Genomic DNA, 18,373 nt, shown 5'->3' on the forward strand with positions numbered 1-18,373 from the left:
GAATGGATGGGGAAAGGGGGCCTCCCATGTGCAACCTACAACCTCATTTTAAAATTTTAAACTCATTTAACTAATAAAAACCCAATTTGCCTAGCTGAACATGTGTCAGTATGTGTCTGTGCTTACCCACACTCCATCCTTTCTGTCGTGGAGGGTGGGGCTACTGGGTCACCTGTGAAAGTAGAGGCTGGGCAAATGCCAGACTGCTCACTGGAGACACACTTGTGTGTGTGACATGGGAGAGCAGGAGGTGTGTGCAGGAGCCACAGACCCTCAGCCAACCTCCTCCCCAGCCAGGTGAGGTGACGTGGGGGGTTATGTGACATGGCCAAGGCCCTGACTTCACTAGTGCCAGAGATGGGGATACAAGCTACCTCTCCTACTTCTGTGGATGTTACGTCACTCCAGTCATGTCCGACTCTTAGTGACCTCGTGCACCATAGCCTGTCAGGTTCCTCTGTCCATGGGATTCTCCAGGCAAGAATACTGGAGTGGGTTGTCACGCCCTCCTCCACACAGTCTTCCTGACCCAGGGATTGAACCCGGGTCTTCTGTGTTGCAGGCAGATTCTTTACTATGTGAGCCACCAGGGAAGTCCCTCCTACTTCCAGGGCAGGGTTTTTTTCCTTGGCACTGGGTGCTGTTGCTGATTTCAATAGCTTTAACCAGTATATTGGGTAGACCATGGAAAGCACTTTTCCCAGAGAGTCTAGGGACTGGAACACTAAATTTTGGCGTTCAGACCAATAACTCACAGCCTAGTTAGTCTTGTGTCCTTGTTCCATCCTTCATTTACTACTCATTTTGGAAAGTGATTGCAGTTGTTGGAGAATTCTCTTGTCTGTGATTCTGCTCTCAGCTTTTCCATCTACAAAGTGGGCCCTGAGTACCACCTTTCACTCCTTCCTTGCTCAAGGATCTGGGAAGGATTTCTGCAGTAATGTGAGGTTCCTCTGGAATGAGAGTCATCCTTCACCATTCACCCTTGTGGTGCCAGAACTCAGCCATATGCAGCCTCTGATTCACTCTGGCCCTGCAATACATGCACGAAAAATCATCTTTTTTTGATTTGGTGGATGATCCTCTCCTTTTGTGGATGGAGGCACCAGTCGGCCTATGGTGCTAAAGTTGGTAAGGAAAGGGGGGACGGAGGTACGAGACTAGGAGAAAGATTCATCCATGATTATTTTCAACTTATTTTAATGCAGGTGTGCTACTCCTTGCTGAGACCAGTGTCTGGGAGTCTACGTCCCTGACCTTTGGGAGATCACATCTGTGGGAGAGGCAGATCAAAACAAATTATTATTTTTTTTGCAGTATTTATTAAATAGCTTTATTGAGGTATGATTGAAATATAGGAAGCTACATATATTACAAATGTACATACACCCATGAAACCATCACCACAATCAAGATAATAAAAATATCCACCACCAGTTTAAAATTTCCTCATGCACCTTTTCTTTTTTCCTTTTTCTTTTTACATTTATTTTTAATTGGAGGATAATTGCTTTCCAATGTTGTGTTGATTTCTATCATACAACAATGTGAATCAGTCGTAAGAGTATACATATGTCCCCTCCCTCTTCAATCTTCCTCCCACATCCCTAGGCTGTCACAGAGCACCAGGCTGAGCTCCCTGTGTTGTATAGCAACTTCCCACTAGCTATCCATTTTACATATGGTAATGCATATACAACAAATCATTTTAATTCCCCAGGAATGGGAGGTTACGCAGCATAGCCAAGGCCAGAGATGGGACCAGAACCCACATCTCCCACCTCCCAGGGCAGGATTTTCCCTCCACCCCAGAGCTGCCGCCAACTTCAATAGGTGTAAGGAGTGTATTGTGTAAGGTGTAAGTCAGCATGTCTAGGATCACGGAGTTTGGGGGTGACAAGCAGGCACAAAGCCCTGTGGAGGCAGGGCACAGAGCCTCTGCTTCTGACTGGAGCAGCCCAAGGAGGAGACAGCCTCTGAGCCCCGGAAGACAAGCGGACAAGGAATTAGGGGAAGGCATTCTAGGCTGAGGATATAGCCTGGGCAGAAGCACAGCAGCCCTTAGTAGTCAGGGGCTACTCTGCCTGGCCTCGGCCTTCAACCCCACACAGCATGGTGTACAGGAACCAGGTGCCCAGGGGCCGCCCTTGCATTCTTCCTCATGGGAGGCCTCCCAAGGAGGTCCAGAGAGCTCTGCCTCAGGTTCTTATTGTCTGAAGTCACTGAGCCTCCTGAAAGTATTTCAAGAATGTGGAGGCCTGACTCACTCTCTTCCTTGAGTTCACAGTCTGAAGTTCATAAAACCGCTTTCCTCTTTAGTCATTCTTATTCAAACATCGGCTCACATGCCTCACAGATGGAGCTGGCAGGAGGAATCCAGGGACACATTTTTTTGCTCAGGATGTGAAAGTAGATGAGGAGTGAAGGAGATCAAGGAGAGATTATTCACCAAGAGCCAGGCCCCTTTGGCAGGGGTTGTCGATGTGTGCAGAGAACTGCTGGCTGGCTCGGAGCAGAGACCCCAGTAGAAAGGAAAGCTGTGGAAGCCAGCCTCTCCAGCCTCAATTTCCTCAACAGCCTCTTTACACCTACTGTAGAGAGTCAGGCTTCCCTGCTGGCTCAGTTAGTAGAGAGATCACCTGCAATGCAGGAGATGTGGGTTCAATTGCTGGGTTGAAAAGATCCCCTGGAGGAGGGCATGGCAACCCACTCCAGTATTCTTGCCTGGAGAATCCTATAGACAGAGGAGCCCGGAAGGCTACGGTCCATAGGGTCTCAAAGAGTTGGACACGCCTGGAGCGACTTAGCATGCACACCTGCACTGTAGAGAGGCATGACAAAGATGAAATGAATTAATGCATGTAAAACACTCAGAATACTTCCTGATACATAATAAACACTCAAGAAATACTAGTTTATTACTAATATCATTACTCATAGTTGGCAAAGAGTGAGTTTTCTAAACACAAAGTGATGGGGAGTGAGGGAGTCTTGCTGGAATAAGACTGCATGGGTTGCCCCTGAAAGTAGAACATCCCCCTGTGGTGTCTGGAGCGGTCTGGCAGAGGAAGACTTGGAAAGTAGCACACAGGAGGAAGGGCAGTGCCAAGAGAAGAAACTCAAGTGTCCGCCTCTGACCAGATGCCACAGACAAAGCTGTAACTAAAGTACTTCTTCTGGATGGGAAATAGGTATCAAAACATCCAGAGAAGAAACAAAAGGGACACAGAAGAAACATTTAGGACTTGGGCTGAGCAGACAAAGAAGTTTCCAGTGCAAGTTTCCAAATTGGTATTATTCACCTTATTTCTCCTGTTGCCATGTAGCCAATGACATTATCAGCAAGAGAGGCCGGCCAAGAATGGATCAGATGCTCTGTTTTCCTCCTTTCTGACTCTGGCTCACTTTAGAGGATGGAGGATGCCAGGAGATTTCCAGATCAAAACTCCCGTCCACATCACTGCCTCGGGCTGTTTTGAGATCCATCCTAGAACACATCGTCAGTTATCTTGACTCACAGGTTTGAGTCTAAGCGGTCTTAGCACTGTTGGAATTTTGTTTGGCTAAGGCAAACCTTTCTGCCTTTCTGAATTCTCAATCTACAGAGAAACTCTCACTCCTGCCCAACTTAGACAAGGTGCTGAGCACCCTGGCAGAGGTACAGAGAGGGATGCATGCAGCCCCAGAGAGCCTCTGTAATTCATTTGGCAGGCCCACTGCTTTATTTGTTTCTGTTCCCTCGGCCCCTCTGTCCTCATCCCCCTTCCCCTCCTGCTTCAAGTGGCCAAAACATTGAGCACCTGCCTCTGGGTGCATCTGCCATTGCAGTGACCGCAAAGCAAGAATCCTACATGAATTTGAAAGGTCCTTTTAAAAAAGTAAAAATAGTCCCAGAGGCAGAGATGATTAAAGGGTTTCACTGAGGGAATTGAAAAAAATTATTAGCGGCACGAAAAGAGATGGCTGAATACTATAGGAGGAGAAGGCCACTTTAGACCAATGGCATTACTCTCTTGATGCATGGAAAGTAATTGAGAGGAGAGTTGAGATGAGGTGATTCTTGAAAGAAGGAAAGGTTATTAGATTCCTTACTATTAATCATGAAAATTCCTCAATTTTTTATTAACCAGCTTTCCCCCCTATTAATTAGATACATGCTATGTCAAGTAATTCAAACTGTGTAGAAGGAAATGAGGTAAAAAGTGAAATTCCTTTTCTGCGCTATATACCCTCCTCCCCACACCTCCCTGAGTCCCACTCCCTAGCAGAAACCACTCTGAACAGTTCCTTCCCTATTTTTCTAGAATTTTCTATGTACATTCTAGCCACCTCTCACACTACTCTTCTTCTTAACTCATGTACAAAGAGCCTTCAAACTTTGGATCTTGCAGTATTATCCTTCTATTGTCAGGAAAGCTCTTCTAGTTTTTGTGGCTAGGCCCTTCAGGACTCACGATCTACTTAGGACTGTCACCGGCTCAGAGAGGCAGCCTAAAACATTTCTGTTTAAATAGGAGCCTCATTGTCACCACCATTCTCTACCCCAACAATCCAGGCTCACCACTGTCGGCCCAACCTGTAGCACAATGTCTGATGCACAGAAGATATTTGATAAATATATGATGGATGCATGAGTGAGTATATTAGTTGCGTGCACGCACACACAGACACACACACACGCACACGCACATACACTGTCATATAAGTGTATAGAGTCTTTTCACAAAATATAACTGTGGTGGTATTATAGCTAGGGGTCTGCAAAAATGATAATAAGCAACATTTCTTGAGCACATTTGTTCCAAGGCCCATTCTAAACTTTCATGTACTCTTTCATTTAATTCTTACAACAATCCCATAAGACAGGTACTAATACTATCCCACTTTACAGATGAGGAAACAAAGAAATGAGACACAGGGAGGTTAACTGACTTCCTCAGGTGACACAGGTTGCAAATGACAGAGCTAGCACAAATACATTTCCCTTAATCTTACAATGACTTTAGCCTCAGCAAATATATTTTTTTTGGTGGCAAAATATGCATAACAAAATTTACCATTTTAATCATTTTTAAGTGCATAGTTCAGCGGCATTAGGTACATTCCCATTGTTGTGCAACCACCACCATCCACCTCAGGAACGTTTGTCATCTTCCTAAGCTGAAACTCCGCACCCACTTATTAAACAAAAACTCTCCATCCCCTCTTCCTTCCAGCCCCTGGCAAACACCATTATATTTTCTGTCTCCATGAATTTGAATACTCCAGGTACCTCTAGGGCTTCCCAGGTGGCTCAGTGGTAGAGAATCCACCTGCCTAGCAGGAGATGCCAGTTTGATTCCTGGATCAGGAAGATCCCCTCGAGAAGGAAATGGCAACCCACCCCAATATTCTTGCCTGGGAAATCTCACGGACCGAGGAGCCTAGGAGGCTACAGTCCACGGAGTCAGACACACCTTAGCTACTAATACAACAAGGTACCTCATGTAAGTGGACTCACACAGTATTTGTCCTTCTGTGGCTTATTTCACTTGGCATAATGTCTTCTTTAACTAATATTTTAATGAATAATTTTATTGAATAAAATATTTGAGCACATGATATGAAATTCAAAAGGTACAGAAGGACACAGAATAAAAAGCAAGTTCTTCTCTCACCTCTGTCTCCAGGCACTCCTGGGGCAATCATTCTTCTCAGGACCCAGAGATGCACTATGCATATACAATTATATGCCCACATCTATTTTTTATACCAGTCATTACATATTCTACATACTGTTCTGTCTCTTGCATTTCCCATTTAACTTGGAGATCATTCCATGTCTCTGTACATAGAATGGCCTCTCAGTAACTATTTTAAACTGAAATATAATATGCATAAAGGGAAGTGCATAGACTATAAGAGTCCAGCTGAAAAAGTGTTCACAAACTGAACACATCCATATAACTAGCACCCTGATCGAGAAACGTAACATTATCAGTCTCTCCAAGTCTCTCTCTTGTTCCAGAGAGGTCCAGTCATGGCGCATCCCCTCCTCAAGGGTAGTCACTTTCCTCACATCTTAACAGACTAGATCAGGTTTGCCAGTTTATGTAATTTTTACAAAAAGAATTCTACTGCATGTCCTCTGGTGAAGGGCTCATTTTGCTCACCATTATGCTGATGAGATCCATCAATGTCAGTGACTTTCAGCTGATATTTAATAAATCTTTGAATAAATTAAGGCCCCTGCTGCTGCTGCTGCTGAGACCATCCCTGCCTGTTTGATGTTTTGCTCAGTGTCAGCCTCACAACACTGGCCTTTCTCTAAATGGCGTGGTAAATGCCCGAAAGAGTTCCCAGATAGCCGAAATTCACCACCAGATGCAGCTCGTGATGAAAACCAGCAGCCTGGTGCTGAGAGGGCTTATGTGGGCATGAGCAGAGGGGAAGGAGGAGCAGCAGCCTTCCTTTCTGATCAGCATCTTTACAGCCATGGCTCAGTAAGACAAGCTTTTGGAGCCCTCATTCACTCAGCCAGGAACTCAAATCTCAAATTCCCTGTACATGAGAAATCATGACAAAGCACTGGTCTGCATTCCCTTTGCAAATGTTACTTTGAAAGTGGAGTCAAAACGATTTCCAAGTAAAGAGCAGAGCAGCTTTAACTAATATCGGCAAAAGGCCTAATAAAAGAGATGGAGTTAATGTATTCCATCTGTTTGTTTGCTCTCTTGTGCCCTAAGACTCAGGACAAAATACCAGTTTGGCGAAGGAATTGTATATACAGGGCAGGAACAAGGTACCAACAGGGCAAGGCTGGGCACACTGTTCAACCTGTGTTGGCCACGTAGGAACTTGAAATCCCAAGCTGGCAAATCTGTCCGCAATCTCACCCCCACCCCTAGCCTGCCAATGACAGCAGTATCTATTCCCAGATATGAGTTGTTATTCGTCAGGACCAATCAGCACTTTCATGCAGGGCCAATCATCGCTGCCCTGATTGGTTCAGGAGGCAACATGCAGGACTGCATTCTTGTGGTTTGCCCTTCCAGAAAGGCCTTTTCCGAGCACCATATGCTGCCTGCACTGGGTGCAGCAGAAGAAGGGGAGGCAAATCTGTGCCCTGTGGCAGACCCTGTTTTACCAGAATAATACTGTACTTCTTGCCTGGGTTGAATGCATTCCTTTTCCCCACACAGACCTTCTCTTGCAAGGCTTTGTTACAGTCTCCAAAAGACCTCTTCTCTATTTACCTGCCAGCTTGTAACAAATAATTATAGTGGCTGCTGGGTATCCTTCCAAACTGGTGATGACCTCATTCAGTTATTTTAGCAGCAAAAAAAAAATTCACAGAAAACTCAAGACAATCCAAAAATCATCTCCTAGCTTTCAGTTAGGATGTGAGAAGAGAAAAGGAAGGACGGATAAGCATAAGAAGAGAAAAAAGCTTGTGGGAGAAGTTGAAAAGAAATCTTTTCCAAGTTCAGAAAGAATATCCCATTTAAGTGCTTTATAAAGGTTTTCTATGATGAGTAGTAGAGAACTGCACAAGATGTATAACTTTTTAGTGGCTTTTCAACCAGGCTTCTTTTGATAGGTGTCTGATACCCACTGCAGACAAGGGGAAAGGATACGGGGGAGACCACGTACCCCTACCGCTAATCAGGGATGGGGAAGGTCTGCCAAGGCCATTGCCATCTCTCAGTTTGTATCACCAGGAGCCTGTGGAGGCCACTCCTGGATAAATACAACCCTGTCTAGCTCTATTCCACAAAATTATATCACAGTCCTTCCTGGAAACTTCTTCAAAAAGAGGATGGAGATGAGAAATGCCCACAGGGAAGGTTTTCATAGCGGTCCACAAGCTCAATTGACTGGAATCTGAAGAAGGCAAAAAAATAAAAAAAAAGAGAAAAGATAGAAAGAAAATGGAATCTTCACCCAAATGATTGAACAGAAGATAATGAAACATCGGGTGACAGAACAAACAGACAGGGAATACGACCTACCAGTCCTGGGAAGGGATATAGTTCTCGTATTCCTATCAAAACGTGAGGAAGTTCTAATTAACTCTGCGGCTTTGAACCCAAGTCTGAGCAAAAGCTTCAGTCTTGATTCCTGGAAGAGCTGTATGAAGTGCAAGGGCCAAGGACTTTTCAAGCTAATAGGATCTGAGAGTCAGTCTCATGTGAACGAAAGTTCCCAGAACCAACAGTAGCTGGCAGCAGATAAACTCTCCAAGCTGGAAGACAGCCGAATCCTTGACTGTTAGTGCCAGAAGGTATCTTAGAGATGGCCCAAGCCCCAGTCCTCTGCTTTAGAGATGAGGAAACCTAGATCCAGAAAGGGTAAAAGCTTGTCCCAGGTTACAGAGCTGCGTAATGGCACAGCTGTGACCAGGATCAAGGTGGTCTGGCTTTCATTGCTACCCCTCAGCCAATGTGTAACCCAAGATAAAAATAGTCAGGGGCAGAAGGAAGGGGAAAAGTTATGGGGTTTGAGTCATTAGTAATCCTAGCATTAGATACACAGTTGACATCATTAGCCAGCTAACTCTGCTGATGTCCCATGTCCTCAATGTAAGAGGCAGTATCTATTGTATTAATGAGGGGACTGGTACCATTAGCCATTTGGCAGACATTTTTTTCAAGTTTAGGGTTCTAGCAATATATATATATATATATATATATATATATATATATATATATATATACTAATAGAAGGTATCCCTGATGGCTCAGCGGGTAAAGAATCCTCCTGCAATGCAGGAGCTGCAGGAGACTTGGATTTGATCCCTAGGTTGGGACTATCCCCTGGAGGAGGAAATGGCAACCCACTCCTGTATTTTTGCCAGGAAAATCACATGCAGAGGAGCCTGGTGGGCTACAGTCCAAAGGGTCATAAAGAGTTGGACATGATGAGCATACACACACACACACACACGTGGAGATTTAAATAATGTAATCACTAAATATACACTTTGACCATTTTATTATGTAGATTGAATGAATGAACATTTGTCCTTTAATTTTGCCAGGAAAAAAAAATTCCTTTGAATTATACACAAAGTTATATGGCTTGTAGTTTAAAAACAAAATTGGTTAGGTCCCCCTCCTCTTTTTTACTGTTTATTAGTTTTTAAAAAGTGACTAGTTTTTAAAAAGTAACGAAGGTGTTGAAAGAGCAGACATAAAGTCCATTCAATCATCCCTGGCAGGATGAGGAACATTTGTCCAATGGTGGAGTTCCTGAGTCGGGACAAGGAAGAAGGGCTTGCCTGTGAAAGGTATGGGTAAGCTGGTATATTTTAGATGTTTATTTTGAGGGACCCTTCAAGGGACTGAGTAATTAGAATGCCAAGTTGAGAGAGGATACAGAGTTTTTTCTCATTGTTTTCTGATGTAGGTTAGCTAAAACATTAACAATACTGGGAGACCTCTTGTATGTTATTCAAGGTAGATGAACGGCAGTCATAGTCATTTAAGTCTAGCAGGACCTCAGAAATCACCTACTTCAGAACCTTCATTTTCCAGATCAGAAAACAGAGCCCCGGATAGATCCAGTAACTTGATCAAGGTTAGCACAAGCTCTCCGAGTGTTTTGCCAACCTCTACTGTGTGTACCTGGGGGTGGGGGGGTGGGTGGGGGGGTGGGTGGAGGTGGTGGTAGGGGCAGGGGTGAGAGTGGGGAGCAGCATTCCAGCAAGTCTGTGAATCTTTCCAATTGCAAGCCATACAAAATATGTATGTAGAATACTCCCCTGGCAGATTTCAATCTACATGAATTAACTTGAAGATTTAAACGAAGATTTTAAAATGTTTTGATTATAATCATTACCCAGCCCTCCAAAGTGTTTAGGTGTGAACGCTCTGGAGACAGATTTTCTGTTCTCTTAGAGGTGCTGGAGTCTGTGCAGTTCTAGACCACCGCTGATAAAACAGAATGGGTGGACTGATAGGATCCAGATGCTGGGAGGCCGCTCCTCGTAAGCGTCACCAACTTGCCTCAACTAGGCATCCTAGCTGTTTGTAGCAGATCACCTTTGGCAGCTGAAGTCTATACTTTTCAGTGATGGTCCCATCTTATGACAACTGTCCACAAAACCAAGGCGGGCCAGCACTGAACCTCCTTGGCGCTGCCTTAATGCTCCAAACCTCAGAACCCCAAAGACAGCTCGATGAATGAGCCCACACCCTTTGAGCTTAATGGGACGGCTCTCACCACTCCACAAGGATGGCTTTGAAAAGTAGTAGTAACGGTAGTTGCTCAGTTGTGTCTGACTCTTTTTGACAGCATGGACAGTGGCCCACAAGGCTTCTCTGCCCATGGAGTTCTCCAGGCAAAAAAACTAGAGTGGGTTGCCATGCCCTCCTCCAGGGGATCTTCCTGACCCAGGGATTGAACCTGAGTCTCCTGCATTGCAGACAGATTCTTTACTATTTGAGCCCCCAAGGAGGACTACTATTTATTTATTGAACAGTTATTGTGTACAGAGCTCAAGACCTGTTATCTTATTTCCTCTCAATATCAGCAATGCAAGGTAGGGATAATGGCTCCCTGATACAGAGATGAGGAAAGCAGAGGTCAGCCAAGGCTTAGTAACTCACCCACTTAACTCACACAGCTTGTAAGCGTCAGAGCTGGTCAAATCGTTGACTCTTGGACTCTAAAACCTTTGCTTCCTGGGTCAGAGTCCCTGCTGGTAAAGCAGCACCCAAACACTGCAGTTCCAGACTTCAAGTTATTGTCAGAAACCCTCTTAATTCTAGTGTGTTTGGAATCCTGTCTTCTGAAACTTCATGTCTGTCAAGCATACATACGAGGTCCTTCGATTTCTCTGCAAATTTTTACCACATAAAATCATATGCACTTCCATAGCAACATTACAACACAAACATGGTGTAATCTTTGTCCACTGCAGTACACAGCTTGAAAAGTTTTTTTTTATTAGAAAAAAAATTACATCTGTATACAGTTGAACTGAACCCCATGGCAACAAATACAAACATAAACGAGGGCTCTTTAAGCATTTTCTTCTTTTCTTTGCAGGCAAGAGTTTGAGAACATCAGAAACTGGGTTGTACCACTTGTGACTAAGCAGAGCCCCAGTTCGGTGACCGAGGAGCCGCCAGGGCGACGCGGGCCTCCTGCAGGACAATGGCCCCTGCCTGCTGTGCGCGCGCGCGCGCGCGCCACTCCCGGCCCGGGAGCCCCGGCCGCCGGCGCTTGACGCACGCGGAGCCGCGGAGGCCGCGACCCCGGCCTCCTGGAACCCGAGAGCGGCTAGCAAGACGAGCCGGGTCAGGTCCCCGGGGGAGGCCGGGCGCCACCCGACCCGCAGGAACGCGGGTGGCTGTAAGGGAGGGACCGGGGATGCGGGCATATCCTTCCGTTGCCGCTCTGCCTCTGCACCCCCTGGCGTGGCGCCGGCCGGTCCCATTTCATCCTCCCCACGAACCTCCAAAGCGGTGCTGCCATGAGCCACGTTCACAAACGAAATCCTCCAGCCTCACGGAAGATATGAACTTGCCCAAGCCGCCTCGGCTGGGAAGGTGGAGTGAAGGGACTTGAACACAGGACTTTTCTTCTTCTTTTACTTTATTTCGCGCGGCTCCCGATTCCTAGGGCGCCAAGGAAGGTAATTCGCGCCGCTTCGCGCCGGCTGTCGCGATGCTTCCCGGAGCAGTCCAGGGTGCGCCTTCTGGGGAGCGCTGGGGCGGAGGCATCGGCTGCGCTGAGTGATGCAGGTAAAGGCGGGTTTGTAGAGGTCCCTGCTCCTCTCCCCTGATTTTCCCTCCTCCCAGAGCCCCAGCTGTTTAAGACTTTCTATGTCTTGACAAATGGAGACACTACCGAAATGAAGACAATCCCAAACAAACTAGGCAACTGGGGTTTATGCGGTGATTTGTTCTCGTTTCCATAGGGAAAGGCCCAGCACGCACCAGCTGATGGGGGATGGGGGTGGCTGTCACTGAGTAAATGCTATTCTTTGTGTTTCATTTTCTTGAACCGGAGAGACTTATGAGCAGGTGCTAAAACCTGAATGTCCTTGGCTGCTTCCTCACTGAGCTTGTGCTGAGGTATCCAGTTGACTGCTGAGGGGGTGGGAGGGGTGGAGGTGGGTGGGAGGGGTGGAGGTGGGTGGGTTGAAGAACATCCAAGTGATGATAACAAGAAAACCTCCCATTTCTGAAATACTTGCTAGGTGCCAGGCACTCTGAGAAGCCCTTTATAGCATTTCATCCTGACAAAACAGGGGAGGCAGATAATACTGTTTATTCTTATTTAACTCATGAGAGATCCAGAGCTCTCAGAGGTAATCTGTTTTGCCCCAGATCCTGCAGTGGCGCAGTGGGTTCTGCCCAGGGCTTCAGACTCCAGAGCCTGTCCAGCAGTGACTTCCCTATAGAGGAGGGTGTTGGTTGGTTGGTTAGTGGCACAGTGGTGTCTGACTCCTTTTCGAGTCAGACATATATAGCCCTCCAGGCTCCTCTGTCCATGGGATTTCCCAGGCAGAATACTGGAATGGGTTGCCATTTCTTTCTCCAGGGGATCTTCCCAGCCCAGGGATGGAACCAATGTTTCCTGCTTTGGCAGGCAGGAGAGAGTGACCTAGGGAAGCCCCAGAAGGGGCTGAGTGTGTGCTCAGTCGTGTCTCCTATGCCACCTGAGAAGACACCCATAAGACTGTGCCTGGAGAGACACAGACTCTCAGGTGGTCTTGAACCAGCTTTAGGATATGGTGGGGGAGGAGGAGGAGAGGAGTGGGAACACCCCTGCTTCTTGTCCAGATCCAAAGAGGGGATCCAAAGTTCAGTCAGGAAGGTTCTTTATTTAATCAATTGTTTTTTGTTTTCAGAACTAAAGTGGAAATGACCCAGTGAGGAAGGAAAGTGAGCACTGCCTGCCCTGGCCGCACAATTAAAACATATATGCCGGCCAAAGGTGCATCACTCCTCCGCCCATCTCTTCAGAGTGAGAAAGGCTCTTTTTGACCTGGAAGCCTATTAAAGCATTCCACTTGGGGAATTCTCTGCCCCTGCTGAAGGGACACTGTGAGAAAATCTTGTTCTTTAGAATGCAGCCACACAAAGGGTTTTGTGCAAATACCGAGTCATGATTCTATAAATGCAAAGAAGAATTAGGGATGGTATGTGAACAAAAGCTGGACAGAGGATGCACGCCCAGATGCTGTCTTGGCCAGGTTGCAGTTTGAATGATCTAATGTTTTCTGGCTCCTTCCTTTGCTTTTCCAATTTGGTTTGAATATTTGCATTGCTGTATTATTTTCCTGGTACAATTGCTGTTGTCTGTACACAATTAGGTCATTTTCACAGTTGGGTGAGGAGACACTTCAGACCTGAGATGAGCTGCAGCTGTTAGCTGATTCCCTCCTGGGGTGTGTAATTAGATTCCCATCTTGTTGGTCCCAAAGACACCTCTTGCACCCAACATCTGAAAGTTTTAATGTAAGCCATTTAGCCAAGTGGAAAGAAACCATGGCATCCCTTTGTAATGGTGGCTAAGCACATCTTGTCTCTGTAAGTTTCGGGTTAATTTGCTGGTCTAGTCATCCTGCTCTTTGTGCCGAACATAACCTTGCATTTCTATGCTCCAGACAGGAGAAAAGGCCTGTTTCCTGGCAGCCTGTGGCTTCTTGGTTTGTGGCAGGTCTGCTGAAGACCTGGACAAGGCAGGAGAAAAGGAAATTAACAGGATGAGGAGGAAGGACCAGCTGCCTCCAGAAGTGCACACGGAAATTCATGTAGATGCTCCGATCAGTACAGAGGCTAGACTTTGAACTAGGACTTTGAAGAGTGAGAGAAAGGGGATCCCAAAGGAAAGGAGGCTTATTTGGCAGGTGAAAGCTGATCAGGGCCATGTCCACAAAGTTCTCCACAATGCCTCATTGGTGTAAACTCTCACTGATACACACTGACTGATAGAGCTTTCTCAACTAAGTGGAGTTTGTGGCCCTTCAGTCAAGGCCAGGGCTAAAGTTTACGTCCATGCTACTTTGAACTAAGGTTGGGCTAAACAAATGGAAAGGACATCTATGATTATAATCACTAGGGAAGCCCCCTGACTCTTAACATGCTTCATAATCAGACTTGACTGTGCCCAGCTGATTGAAAGGGCAGGACGGTCTCTCTGGCTCAGCCTTCTCATTGTTTTCTGCTTGCTTTCTCTTTGGTACCTTAGGTCTGAATCTGAGAGTGGCCTTGTTACTCCTCTTTTCTTTTTTCCTTTTTATCCAGATCACTCATTCACCATTCATTTACTAGCTATTTGATCCCCTTCTGTGTGTCAGACATGTGTTAGATGCTGGAGTTACAAGTGAGCAAGGAGTCTTTGCTTTCATGGAGCCTGCAGTCTCGTGAGGGACACCAACCATGAGTGTGAAAGGGAAACCCATATTCAGGTGCTGAGTGATGGCTGAAGGATGAGGCAGCCAACCCTGAGAGATGGGACACCTTATTTAAGCTCTCACAGATGGCTGATGACAAAGTTGAAACTAAAGAGATCATTTGGGAATAGAAACCTGGCCTCCTGCCATCATCTCCTTCCAAGGCACCACACTCACAGTCTTTTCCTCTAATTCTTTCTCATCGAGTTGCACGTGCTTAGTACTTACCCTTTTCTCAAAACTGAGCTATTCCCATCTCAGTAGAATTCACATTTGTCACTAAAGCTAGATGTCTGTCCTATCTCTAAGAATTGATGTGCTGTGCTTTGAGAACTAAACCCAATACAAACCTAAGTAACAAAGCTACTATCTAAAATATTGATTCAATACATGAATCCATCAAGGGATCAACCATTAATTAATACTAGGTTCTGTGAGGGCAGGACATGTCTTCATATACAGGATGGCCCCATCCCTAAAGGAATCTGTGGACAAGCTGATGGTACAGGGTTAAAGAGGGAAGAAAGTAGGCATTTATTGAGTACTTATTGTGTGGTATGCAGTGTGCTACCTGCTTGTCCTTACAGTATCTCAGATAATCGTCACAACAATCTAGGAGGTTGGAGTGACTTCTTAATGTATGGATGGAATGCCCTCCCCCAATCCCTGTCTGTTCAGGCACAATGTAGCATAATAGCTAAAAGCCTTGTAACAGGACTCAAACTTCTTGAATTCATATCCAGGCAATGCTAACTACTTTTGGTATGACTGAGCAATATAGATTCTCTGTACTTCAGTTATTAAATTGGAATGATAAGGATGGTGCCAATTTTATGCTTTGCTGTAAGGATAAGATACATGGGAAGTACTTGCCACAGTGTCTAGTACAGAGTAAGCACTAGATAAAAATTAGGAATTGTTGTTATTATCCAGCTCCAATCCCTTTTCATCTGCAAAGCCTTCCCAGATCCCCCATCAGAATTGATCTCTTTTGCTTCTGTAGTCTGACTTTACTGTGGGCATGTCTTAGCACATTCTTATGTGTACGTGGTTATCTGTCTGGCTCAGAAAACACATTTAATAAATGTCGATGGTTGGATGAATGGATGTTTCTGTCTCCTAGATCTCTCTCCTGTGCTCATAGAAGGAAGATAGTATTGTGTTTCTTGCTATAAGGCAGACAAAACACCCAGATGTTCTAAATAAAATACAACAAATATACTTTGAATGCATGGCCAAACTCTTGTGTAAATTAGGAAAATCCTCATAGACACACACACTCATACAAAGAGGGACTGGAATTCAGAGAGGTAAACTGCTACTGAAACTCTGCTGCTTTGAGAAATCTGACTATCTTGTGACTTTGGGGTTTGGTTTCAGGGACTTTATGGAGGACAGAAGACAAGGCATAGTGTTCTCAAAAGATGGTAAGCTGGAGTGAGATGTCTGCATAAAAGTGAGACTCACGAGGGTAGACTAACGGAAGAAAAAACAAAACCCTATCTGTATGAAGAAAAATAAAAGAAATGTCTGTCTTGGCCTGTCATAAGATGTTAAAATCACAGACTTCCCCATCACAGATTTTGCATTTAAATTTGTATTACCTGCATGGTCTGGGAACTATGGCTGAAAATTAGTTTCGGTTGGTCTCAGATTGGTAACATCCCAGAGCACCTGGCATCTTCACTGGAGGGATAGTCACTAAGGTCTCACTGGAGTCTAACAGATAAAGCCCCACTGAACATGAGATCACAATCTAAAATTACAAATCACACTAGGAAACAAGCTACCATGAGTGAAAACTAGTAGAAACCATAGAACTAGACATTATAACAGTTATCATATATGAAATATAAATTGCTTAAAATGTTTAAAGAAATAAAGGGGGAAACAAAGACATAAAAATGAATAAATAAAATCTAAAAGATCAGGAAGAATTGAGAAAGAACCAAATACTACTTCTGGAAATAATACATAATTATTAAAGTTAGAAATATGGCGAATACATAAAAGTAGCATAGATACAGATAAAAGGAGAGTTAGGGAACTGGAAGACAGATCTGAAGAAATTGCTCAGGATACAGGAAAAAAAAGGGAGAGCTAGAGAGACAAAGAAATGTGAAACATAAGATGTTAAAGGAGTCAGGGAGAAAAAAAATAGAATATGAGAAAGGCAGCATTTAGATAAAATGGCTAAAGTTTCTAGAGTTCAGTTCAGTCGCTCGGTCATGTCCAACTCTTTGTGACCCCATGGACTGCAGCATGCCAGGCCTCCCTGTCCATCACCAACTCCTGGAGTTTACTTAAACTCATGTCCATTGAGTCAGTGATGCCATCCAACCATCTTATCCTCTGTTGTCCCCTTCTCCTCCCTCCTTCAATCTTTCCCAGCATCAGGGTCTTTTCAAATGAGTTAGTTCTTTGCATCAGGTGGCCAAAGTATTGGAGTTTCAGCTTCAACGTCAGTTCTTCCAATGAAGGACTTTCAGAGTTAAGGGCAGGAAATAGGACTTGCTTAATTTTTGAATCTAAAGCACTTTGGCAAGGGCCTGACACATAGTAGATGTCCAGTAAGTGTTGAGCTGAATTGACACATGTGCTGTGGAACTTGCTTGTCCTTTACTTCATACACCTATTTATTTTAAAAATATTCACTAAAGATACAGTTGTGAACAAAACAGACAAAATCCTTGTCTTCACAGAACTTATGCTCTGGATGAAGAAAACAAACACGTTAAGAAATTAATATCCAAGATACTTTGATACTGTAAGAAATGTTATGAAGAAAGTGAAAGGGTCATTTAATAGAGAGACTGGGAATAACTTCATTGACAAAGTGAGAGCTCAGTGATAAGAAGTCAAGTGAAGACATTACAGACAAGTGAATGATACAGTGAGTGCAAAGGCCCTGAGTGAGAAATAACTTGGCATTTTTGAGGAAGAGAAAGAAGTCGACGTGTCTAGAGCTGACACAAAAAGTGGTATGAGGTGATCTGATGGGCAGGAGCAACAGCATTTTTCCCCCTTGAGAGCAGCACAAAGTCACTGGAGGGATTCAAGCACAGGAACATGTATTCTGCCACCCTGCATACTGGGTGGTAATAGATTGTAGGGGTAGCAAGAATAGATTAGGGATCCCAGTTAGTGATTTCAGTCATTCAGGCAAGAGATGACAGCAGCTTGGACTAGGATGATGGCCATGAGTATGGAGAAAAGTGGAGGGACTCAGATATATTTTGGAAGTAGAAACGGTATTTGGCTGGTGGCTCAGACAGTAAAGCGTCTGCCTACAATGCAGGAGACCCGGGTTCAATCCCTGGGTCGGGAAGATCTCCTGGAGAAGGAAATGGCAGCCCACTTCAGTATTCTTGACTGGAAAATCCCATGGATGGAGGAACCTGGTAGGCTACAGTCCGTGGGGTTGCAAAGAGTCGGACAGGACTGAGCGACTTCACTTTCTTTCACTTTTTTTTAAAAGGTGAAGGAAAGGGGAGGTGGGATTAAGTGTGATTCTTACGTTTTTGGATTGAGCGGCTGGGTGAATAGCCATGCCATTTTCCAGACAGAGAAGAGTAGAAGAGTAGTACGTGGGTGGGAACATGAAACAGGAGTTCTTTTTTGTGCATGTTAAGCTTGAGATTCCTGTCAGATGTCTGAGCAGACAGCTGTAAATGAGAATATGGAGGAGCTCAGGAAAATGAGCCCCAAGCCAAGGAGTGTTCCTATTTTGCAGCGTATGTTTCCTTCGAGATCCTCCTATAGGGTAGGTATGGATGGGGGTACGCATGGGGGACTGACCACTTTTAGCGACAGACTCTGTGGGAGCAGGGTCAATGGAACTCTGGAGTTTAGGAGACTCTTTTGGGCCCATTGCTTAACTCAGCATGGGAGCTTACAGTCTTCCAGGCCCATGTAACCCTGATGATTTTAATAGCTGCCGTAGTTTTAAGGCGATGTTATTTTTGAGGGATGTCAAAAGTCTGA

General features: G+C 45.0%; 2 long non-coding RNA genes across 2 annotated transcripts; one reads left to right on the plus strand and one right to left on the minus strand.

Moving 5' to 3' along the window:
• Positions 1–1,302: 1,302 nt before the first annotated feature.
• Positions 1,303–8,122, minus strand: LOC138443672 (uncharacterized). Its single transcript, XR_011258236.1, has 3 exons — positions 7,992–8,122; positions 3,303–3,487; positions 1,303–2,821 (listed from the first exon to the last, which is right to left on the minus strand). It is a non-coding gene; the product is annotated as an uncharacterized lncRNA (long non-coding RNA).
• Positions 8,123–11,123: 3,001 nt separating this feature from the next.
• LOC138443762 (uncharacterized) lies at positions 11,124–15,492 on the plus strand. Its single transcript, XR_011258299.1, has 2 exons — positions 11,124–11,729; positions 12,842–15,492. It is a non-coding gene; the product is annotated as an uncharacterized lncRNA (long non-coding RNA).
• Positions 15,493–18,373: the final 2,881 nt, after the last annotated feature.

The sequence above is a fragment of the Ovis canadensis genome, chromosome 1 (genome assembly GCF_042477335.2).
Source record: "Ovis canadensis isolate MfBH-ARS-UI-01 breed Bighorn chromosome 1, ARS-UI_OviCan_v2, whole genome shotgun sequence".
NCBI classification, from domain to species: Eukaryota; Metazoa; Chordata; class Mammalia; order Artiodactyla; family Bovidae; genus Ovis; species Ovis canadensis.